The sequence below is a fragment of the Belonocnema kinseyi genome, chromosome 2 (genome assembly GCF_010883055.1).
Source record: "Belonocnema kinseyi isolate 2016_QV_RU_SX_M_011 chromosome 2, B_treatae_v1, whole genome shotgun sequence".
In the NCBI taxonomy this organism is placed as follows: Eukaryota; Metazoa; Arthropoda; class Insecta; order Hymenoptera; family Cynipidae; genus Belonocnema; species Belonocnema kinseyi.
The window spans coordinates 50278378-50288346 of NC_046658.1; positions in this window are offsets into that span (position 1 = coordinate 50278378).

Sequence of the window (9969 nt, forward strand, 5' to 3'; positions counted from 1 at the left end):
ATAGATGAGGAATTAGATAGACGAATAAATGAAGGTAAGAAGGTTATTGTTAGAGCAGGTCCCCTTATCAGAAGTAAAAATATATCAAATAAAGCTAAAATGACAAGACATAATTCTGTATTTGTACCGACTGTACTATACGGTAGAGAGACATGGACTTATCAAGAAAAAGATAAGAGTAAAATTAACGCAATTGACATGAGATTCGTGCGCATAATAAGCGGGAAATCCCTAATGGACGAAGTAAGTAACGAGATAATTCTAAAAGAATGTGGTGCAGAAGAGACGCTAGTAGACACATGGGAAAGAAATCGGTTAAGATGGTTCGGACATGTTGAGAGAATGCCAAATGAACGACTAACGAAACAAGTGTATTAAGGTAAAGTAAATGGCAACGTGCCCAGAGGTAGACCGCGGAAAGAATGGTTAGAATGTGTGAATGAGACCCTACTTAGAAGAGACATAAGAAGTCACAGAGACACGAGAGCCTGCATGAAAAAATGCATGGACATAAAAGAAGCTAGAGAAGTATGCCAGGACAGGAAAGTGTGGCGGCAAATAGTTAATAAAAAGAGTGCCAGTAGAGTGAATGACGCCTGAAACAAAGACCATGGCTATTAATGGACCCAAGTGGGGAACCTTACATAACGACTTCGTGAGGTTCTTCGCTTGGGGTGATTGCTAGAGAGATTGATCAGCAACCTGGGTCGGAGCAGTGTTGCGGAACGAACGTGTTATTTACTTAAATAGCACGAGAATTCTGGATCAATCTGAAAAATCTCTATCCCTTCCACACACTACTCCTTTCCCCTGCCGAGTGAGTCACGCCTACCCCGAAAGGGAAATGGCCTAATGGTGTAATTAATTAATTAACATATGGGTGCATCTGAAGTTGTATCGCAAGGAGTGTAGATCTTTTTTCAATTTAAAAAAATTGTGGACAATTTTTAAAGTATGTAAAATATTGCTGTAAAAAATAAGCTAAGAATATTAACGCATTTGGAATTCTTAGATCTAGTGCAACTTAAGCTTCGATTTTTTTTAATATAAGGGGCTTGCGTCAAATGACCCCCCCCCCCCCACTCCCTATTCCGTAAGACCTTCTATAATTCTGACAGTTTTGTAAAGAAAAATTTTGTATTCTTGGATGATGTTGAGCGAATTTGCAGCACAATGCAAAGTAAGGGGGGGGGGGTGCTTGTGGAACTGATTTTATACTATACATAATAGATCGAGTATTGAGCTCCGGCAAATTTTGGAAAATTTTGGAAAAGTGTAAAATTTTTTGCTATTTTATCATAAAATGAGAAATATTAAGTTATAAATATACACCAAGTGTCATATAATCAAGAACATGACCCACTGAAAGCACACTAAAGAATTGTTCAGCACTACACTATTTGTATGATAATGTACTTTTTCACTAATTAAGAATTGCCTAGCAGATGGCAGCACTTGAGATTCGAATAACGGATCCTGCATATACCGATTTTTCGAGTTTCTTTCATATTATGAGACTTGGAAAATAAGGGGGACGAGATGTGACAGATGATTCTTATGTGACCAGTCACTAACAGGCGCATTTTTTAAATGGAGACTTGGAAAAGGGGTCCGAGTTGTGACAGATCACTCTTCTGTGATCAGATAATGACAAGTATTTTTTTAAGGGAAAGCTGAAAAAGGCTTCGAGATATGATGGATAACAAGACGTTAACCGATATCATTTTCAATATTTTTTAAAGCACTATCTACCGATACACAATTTTCCGTAAATCAAACCCCTTTTCGAGCTCGGTCGGGGCGAACGTTACGGAAAATTCCACAATAATAGGCAGTGATATTTTTTTAACAATGCTTAATGACAAAAAAATTCCGGACCAAGGTAGGTAATACTCCAGTTTCAATTGTGCAGTTGCAAATATTTCAAGTTTTCGAATAATGCAATATTTTATTTTTCCACATTTAAAATTTATTACCTGCTCATTACAATTTTCAATTTCAAATTGAAATTTTTTAAATTGTTCTGTATCGAATGCTTCAACCTGCAATTTTATAATTTGTAGTTTGAATTTCCAATTGTGTGAATGTGTTGCTTATTGCCCAACATTTTGAAAGTCTTTAAATTATAGGAGAAATATAAATTAAAAAATAAGTCTAGAAAAATTCAGATTTTCTAATAGTTCTTGAATTAGTTCAAATTGCTTGAATTTCAGTACTAATTTTCATAAAGTCTTGAATTCTTAAATTTTTTCTGTTTGTTTTACTTGAGTGTAATATAGCTGGAATTTAGGTCGTCTGTTAAATATTATTTCGTATCTACAAAAACCTGCTATTCACATATTAAGGTATGTTGCATGTTAATTCATTAAAAAGGGGGTGATGGTTAATTAATATATGTGAATTTTATTTGATGAATTCCTTGGTATCTGGCTGTTAGAAAGATGCCAAGAAACTTGTTACCACAGATATTAAAGCAATTTACAAGATGTCCCATTTTCAACCCTCCAGTTTCCTACATTCCACCCTTGTAGCGAGCTTCACCTCAGAAGCACATACTTGGGGATATTCCCACTAGCACACCAGTTTGCACATTTGAGGAAGAGTGTGAGCAATTTAGAGGGACCTTGACTCTTAACGATTACCATGTAGGGGGTGAACGAGCACGCGAGGAAATCCCTGGAGTTTCATTGAAAATTCTAAACATGGTTGAAATTTCCGAAAAACACTAGCACTCAACCTACTATATAATTAAATACTAAAATGATTACACTCCAAAGAAAAAAGTATAGTTTTTGCTGCAGATCCCATTTTTGACAACCTAAATGTAGGGTAAAGACCCCAGTTCGTGACACTGTTAGTTTTTAAGAGTGCGAGATTAAAGTAGTTGTTTCTTAATACTAAAAACATGCTAGCAGCAATGTCTTCATTGCTTATTAATAATTATTGATGTTTTGTATTCTTCATACGAGCGGAAGGTTTAGTGACTTCTGTGATGGGCTGCTTTGGAAATTATTTCCGAGACTTATTTCTATGCAATATAATGTTTAAGCATGCTACTTTTAACTAAACCTTTATTTGAATTTTCATTTTAACTACGCTTTTTGATAAATATAAAAATTAAATAAGGATATAACTCACACGTTTTTCGACCTGAAGGTATATTTAAGTACTAATATTATATCTTTGGAATTTCAAAATACAGTAACTTTAATAAAAATGTTTATTGTATAATTCTATGCACTCGTCACGTTAGGTCCGTCTAAAAAAGCATTGACACTATTCAAGACATGACAGACGACCGAGGGAACCTTACCCGTCGTATTTACTCATTTTTGACAACAAACTTTATAAGTATCTACCTTTATGTTGTCATTGCTGGTATTCAAACTTCCACTGTCAAGCTTGTCCAACCCCTAAATTGCAAAAATAATAGTTATTATTCATGTTTTCAATAGAACCAAAATTGAACTTAAGTTCACGTATATAATGGCTCTAAAAGCAGATCTGATTATTTGGATATACAAAATATTTGTAATTCTGTCTACTATTCGGTGGCTAAATTTCAGGTTAAATTCTCTTTTACTCTGGAAATCGGTATTTTTAGTGAAACAGTGATTAGAGTCTCGCCGCAAATGTGCTCATTTGAGGCACCAATAATTTTGCGCGAGAAATCTCTAAGAGTTATGTCATTTGTTACGGTAGGATGGGTGGAGGGGGGGGGGGGGGGGGGGGGGGGGGTAGGTGCCGCACCCCCATTAGAAAAATCAGAGCTTGAATTCCATGACCTTGTAGATCTTCAAATGCGCTAATATGCGCCATTAGGAAAAAAAGATTTGCGCTACACTGACAACCCAGTAATCGCGATCAAAAGGATGGGGAGGGTACAGGCGCGATTTTACTCAAATAATTACATTTTTCCAATTTATGAATTCCTATTAGTGAAACGTCATAACGTCATAACGTTATAACATTTTCAATCTTCGACAGTGATTTGAAGTTCAAAATGACGGATATGAAGTCATCCGTCTTCAAATGCTCTGATATGCGCCGGAAAAATTTGTTTCCAAACTTTGAAAATTGTCCATGATACGAGAATTCCAGCACTTTACAAAGTAATAACTAACGAAAACAAAACCGGTTAATCATAGAACTTTCTGCAACGCACCCGAAAGAACGTCAAATGCGTACATATGAGCAACAAACATTTCTTTATATCTTGAAAATTGCCCAAGATTGGATGTCATAACAATTTTCAAAATGATGACGAAAAAAATAAAAAGTTTTGAACTTTCAAAATGAACAAAAATCAAAATGAGCTCCCTCATTAAAACTTGTCATCGATCCACCCCACGTTGTTATCGGCAAATAATGTTAATTAAAATACATTGCTCCTTCTCAATAGTGCCACGATCGGGCTTGTAGAATAACTTTTTTCAAAATGTGGTTCGCCACCATTGCCATGATATCAAGCGCGTACGAATTTCAGAAGCCGTTTTCCAATAGTATAGCGCTGACATTAATGCCTCGTCAGGAGCAAAAGTGTAAGGTCTTATGAACTTCGAGCGGAATTATTAAGAAAGTCGAATCCGAACTTCGGATGAATAGAAGAAAGCCGAGAAAGAAGAGGAGTGGGACCCAGATTAGGATTAACGAAATTATTGTGATTGGAACTATTGAGAAGATTTCCAGTATATAAATGTTGATAAATGACATTTCGGACAAAATATCAAATTCGCTCATATGTACCACTCTCAAAATAATCTAAAAACCATAATCAACCCCCTTATAAGCACTTATCATTGATAGAACCCACGCAAATATTACAAAACAACTTTAATTGCAACATACATGTTCATAAAGGGCTCTTCATGCAAGATGTAAGCGGATTTGAAACTCCATAAAAAAGTATTATTATCAATGAAGATTAAGAGCTTTTTATTCATTTGCACATCTCTTTGCAAAATGTTTTACATTCAATATAGTGGCCCATTTTGAACACATACCGAAAAATTTTATGATTCATATAAGCACATTTAAAACCCTAAAAAAAAACCCTTCATCACTAAGGATTAAAAGTTTTTTGTCCTGCTGTTCATCACTTCGCAAAATATTGTGACCTCCAAATGTTGGACAATTTTGCAGAAATGCAAAAAAAAGTTGGGCCTATATGAGCGCCTTTGACGTTTTTTTCAACGCGCTGTTGAAAGCTGATGACTTGATATACGGAATTTAAAATTTCATATCACTTTCGAAGATTTAACAACGTCACACTTGATCGCGCCTCTTCCCAATGATATATTTGCTTATTGGTTAGCGCAATTTTTTGCATTGTGGCGCATTTGAGCACCTTACAAGTTATGATGGATAACATTTAATTACAACTCTGATTTTTCAAATGGGGGGGCGAGCCACCTCTTGCTCCTGCGTAACACCTAATATAAGTTCTAGATGTTTGTGGCGCATAATGTTTTATTATTTGTACATATGGGCGCAATTTAGTTTGTTAAAGAAAACCAAAAAATTAGGATTGGGGTGAGAGGCTGGTGTAACTGAACTAAGAATGTCCATACAGATTTTAAGGAAGATTTATTACCCTAAAACATTTTGAGGTTATTTCAACGTTTTGTTTACTGGAAATCAGTTATTAAAAAAAATCGAATTTCAAAGAACACTTACAATATTATTATACCATTATATCTTAATATCAATTTTATTATATCATGTAGACCGGAAGACCCATAAAATTGGTGATAATTTGCTTAAATATTTAATTAATATTTATAATATTTAAACTATAATAGCGTATGTTAGCGTTTATCATTTGAAGTTGGCTATTTAAAATCAGAATTAGTTGAATTTAATAATGAAACTAGCAACGTTAAACAAATTTACCTTCTTATTAACGCTTTTATTGAAAATTGTTTTGTTTTTTAAACAAAAATGCAATGTTTAATTGTTTACACACTGTACAAAATATTATCCTGAAGTTAGGATATGAATTTAAAACAGTTATCAAAAATATGTTCCTTGCTTTTATTTTCTTATTATTTTTGATAATAAATAGTATGAAGGCCATTTCTATGTTCATCAAAATTCGGTGAGCGTAAAAAAAAATTTTCGATATGCCCGAGGGAGCAAAAAAAGGGAAGCTGCGTTCATGAAAACCGGCAAGCATAATAATTTACAAATGGTAGGATACAAAAATAATTTCTTTCATAGCGTGCTCGTCTGTTTTCCAATTATTCAAATTTAATATTTGTCATTATATACTGACAAGCAAAATAAAATTTGAAATAGCATTCTAGTTCTACATTTCGCAATGTTACGGGATAAATTGGAAAATTTTTAAACTAAAAGTTATTTTAAGAAGGTTTCATTTTAGTCTAAAAATCATCTCATACTTTTATGGAAGTCTTGTCTTGACTTCAATTTAGTCCGCATATCGGAAATTAAATTCAAATCCAAACTAAAATAAAATCAGTCGACCTTCATGACACTTTTCCAGATTACCGATAGATTTTTTTCAATGCTCCTTTTGGAAAATAAATTCTGTATATCAGCGACACCAGAAAGATATTCTATTCAGCAATAAATGGTTAATGAGCTTCATAATAATGACTCACAACTAACATAATAAACCACGACTCCACGACAATTATTTATAGCTAAGTTTTGCTTGCTTTGATCGTGTCATAAGTTTGGAGTTCACGTGTTTTGATGGATAACTCGCCAATAAATATTATAAATTATGAGTAGTCGTAAATCCAATCATCATAAATACACGACTTCTAAAACACAAATTTCATTCTGGTTCAAGTTATATTAAAACTAGCCATAAATCAGTCCCCTTGTTAACATTTTATGTTTAATTCGTACGATCGGTATAACAGTAGTTTGAGAGGCTAGAAGTAGAGGCGAAAATCATGTATCATTATGTCCATAAAGTGTTGAATTCTCGTGAAAATCGTGCATGTGATTTGTTACTATAGCAGCTATCAAACCCGGACAGTCGATGTGGACAGATAATACATATGTGTTTGAAAATCAGTGAATTTTGATCAATTCGTGCCACGCACCAATGGTCCTACGATATTCGTCACTATGACAGACTCGATGGCCTGAGATACATTTTATGATTCAACGATCTGTTATATCCATTTGATGAGTCCAGCTAGATCAGAAAACGTGAGACGGATATAGAAACGAGCGCGCCAAGTACAACTGCCTAATATATGATTTATTTCTTCTCTTTTACTGTCCTTCAAACATCACGTCAATTTCTTATCTTCCCAGAAACATCTATTTAAGCTCGCTTAGCACGTTTCATATTTTTTGTATTTTTCTATTTTATTTTATGTAGGTTCAAATAACTTCAAGGGTTTTGTAGCCTCGGGCAGAAACCCTTATAGTTTTGATCAGGTTGCTGTTCATCCATCTATCCGAAGTTCTTTTTACCGATACCGAAAACGAGGGGAAGGGATTAGGGAGATGATATAGTAGAGGGGGGAGGGCGAGTTGATGGAAGTTACATGGGGATTAGGAGAGTATGATAAGAGAGGGGGATGTGAGTGGCAGCGAGAGAAAGTAAGGAAGGGAGTGCGACTATAGAATGTAAATAAGGAAAGAAGAGTGTCATACGAGAGGTATCGAAGGAAGGAATGAAATATGGTGCAGTAGAAAAAGAGAAATAGGAGAAATAGGAGAAGGGGGTATAAGATGACGAGCTATGTCAGAGTTGATAAGGAGAACCAGTCGGTGGGGGGGTGTATAGGGCGGAATTGAGAGGGGTATTAGGGGAGGACTTAGATGAAGTAAACTTTAGTAATATGGGAGCATAAGATTATATGGGACGTTGTAGTAATGAAGTAAGAGGGGATAGGATAGAGGACTGGGTGTTAGGAGGAGAGTGAAATGTAAGTGAAATGTGTAATGTGGGCGTTCGAGAGTCATGGTTTGAACACGAATTTGTGGTGGGATTACATTTATTTCAAAGTGAGGTGAGGGGCGTGGTCGGTATATGAAGTGAGAGAAAGGAGTATCGGAAGGGGAATGAGATAAAAAAATAGGTTAGTAAGGGGTGAAATAACTAGGCTAGAAGAGGTTTAAGTGTATAGAAGAGGAGCGGGATCGCTAAGGAGGTCGAGGAGGGGTGGTAATTTAGGATTGAATCTAAGATATCCTAAGATATTTGTATCAGAAGTTTTAAATTTGGCACGAATGTTAATTAAGTCTAGGCTATTCAAAGAAAAATAAATTCGGCAATTTTTTTGTTGTCGCTTTTTTGTCATCGTAAGTGGTTAAATAATAAAAGAGGGTAACTAAAAAAGTAGAGCAGTTTGTTCCATTGGAAAAAAGAATTGAGATCTATTTAGGAAGATAATAATGCAGTTGTAAGTTTCAATATACTTATTATATCCTATCGGAAGTTGGCAGTGCGATCAGCGAAAATACTATTCAAATTTTTAGCTGACTTTAAAACGTAATTACTCACTGAAACATTTTTTAACATTTCGTAACCTCAAATTTCAATTTTCTGTAGGCGATTACTGCCGTCGAAAGGAAGTGCGATGGTCGCCGACTAAGACCCGACGCAGACACGCTTGGATAATTATTGTCGTATCTGGGCAACCCCTGAATATTTTTGAAGTTTCATTAGCTTAAATTAAATATGAGACTTGAGAGGTTACGCCTTACGAATTATAGTTTTTTTTGTATCCTGAGTCACATCACAAACAGGAGTTAAGAAACAAAATCTGAAAAATTCCCGATGATCACCGCTCTCATGGTCGACAGCAGTAATCGCAGTAATCATGCCACAAGTTGCAGTCGATGTAAAAAAACCCAAAAGTTCTTAGATTCTTTTGCTTCTCACGCCGTATGTTCTTTACAAAAGGTTAAGAATATTTCTATTAGGGCTCCTTTGAAGCGTAATTTAATCATTTTCTTAACGATTTTTGAAACAAGTTTCTCACTTCATTGTTGAACGACTGATCCTATTTCAAAGTTAGTAATGATTTTTAATATTACTTTGATTGATATTACGTCAAAGTATACAAAAAAGTATTGCATAAATAATGCGTCTTGTCTAATTCTTCATCCAGGATATAGCCAAGATATAGCCAAGACTTTGTTGTAAGTCTCGCTCGTGGCCGCGAGCGTGACTTTATTTTTGGTCTTAAGTCGAAATTTTTTGTCTCTGAGCTGAATTCAAGGACACCGACAACAAAAGGCTCTAAATATCTTCGAGGGTCATAACTATTTCGCTTTAAATTTTACAGAATGTTTATATTATTTATCTCCATGGTATTTATTTTTTATGCAATAATAATTTTGTTTAACTGCAATAAGTATGTTTTTAGGATGGCAAATCTCAAAATGTTATCAATTTTTTCCCCCTAAAGTGGCAATATAACTTTCTTTAGAAAAAATTCGGTTAACTTTTCAAGACTTAAACTTCTCGTCTCAAACCAAGTCCACCTCGCCCGGTCTTAAAATTAAAAATTAAAATCCGCATCTCACAAGAAGCACACTCTGACTTGTCTTCAAAAACTGTCGTAATCCTTATAGACTGTGGGCTCACAACGTAAATGGGAGCGTGATACGGATAAGGCCAATTTTCACAAGAGATGTTCGTCTGATGATGAGGAACATAAAAATGGGTGCCTGGCAGGTGTGAGTGGATGCGTTCACCTGTGGTGACCTGTCAAAGGTGCGAATTTCTGGCAGTTAAATTACGTGACTCGGATAAGGTTGAAAATTGGTGTACATGTAGGGGCTGACATTAGAAATAGCACCTGCGCATTGCCAGGCACTTACCTGGATGCAAAAGTGTTGTCAGGCGGCTTCGAAGTCGCCCGACATTCAGGTGAAAGGGGGAGGGTCGGTAAGGCCGGTTTTTGGCCTAATTTATTTTTGGACCAAAAAATCTGAAAAAATCATGTTAGTATCTTATAAGTATCCCGAGTCGAT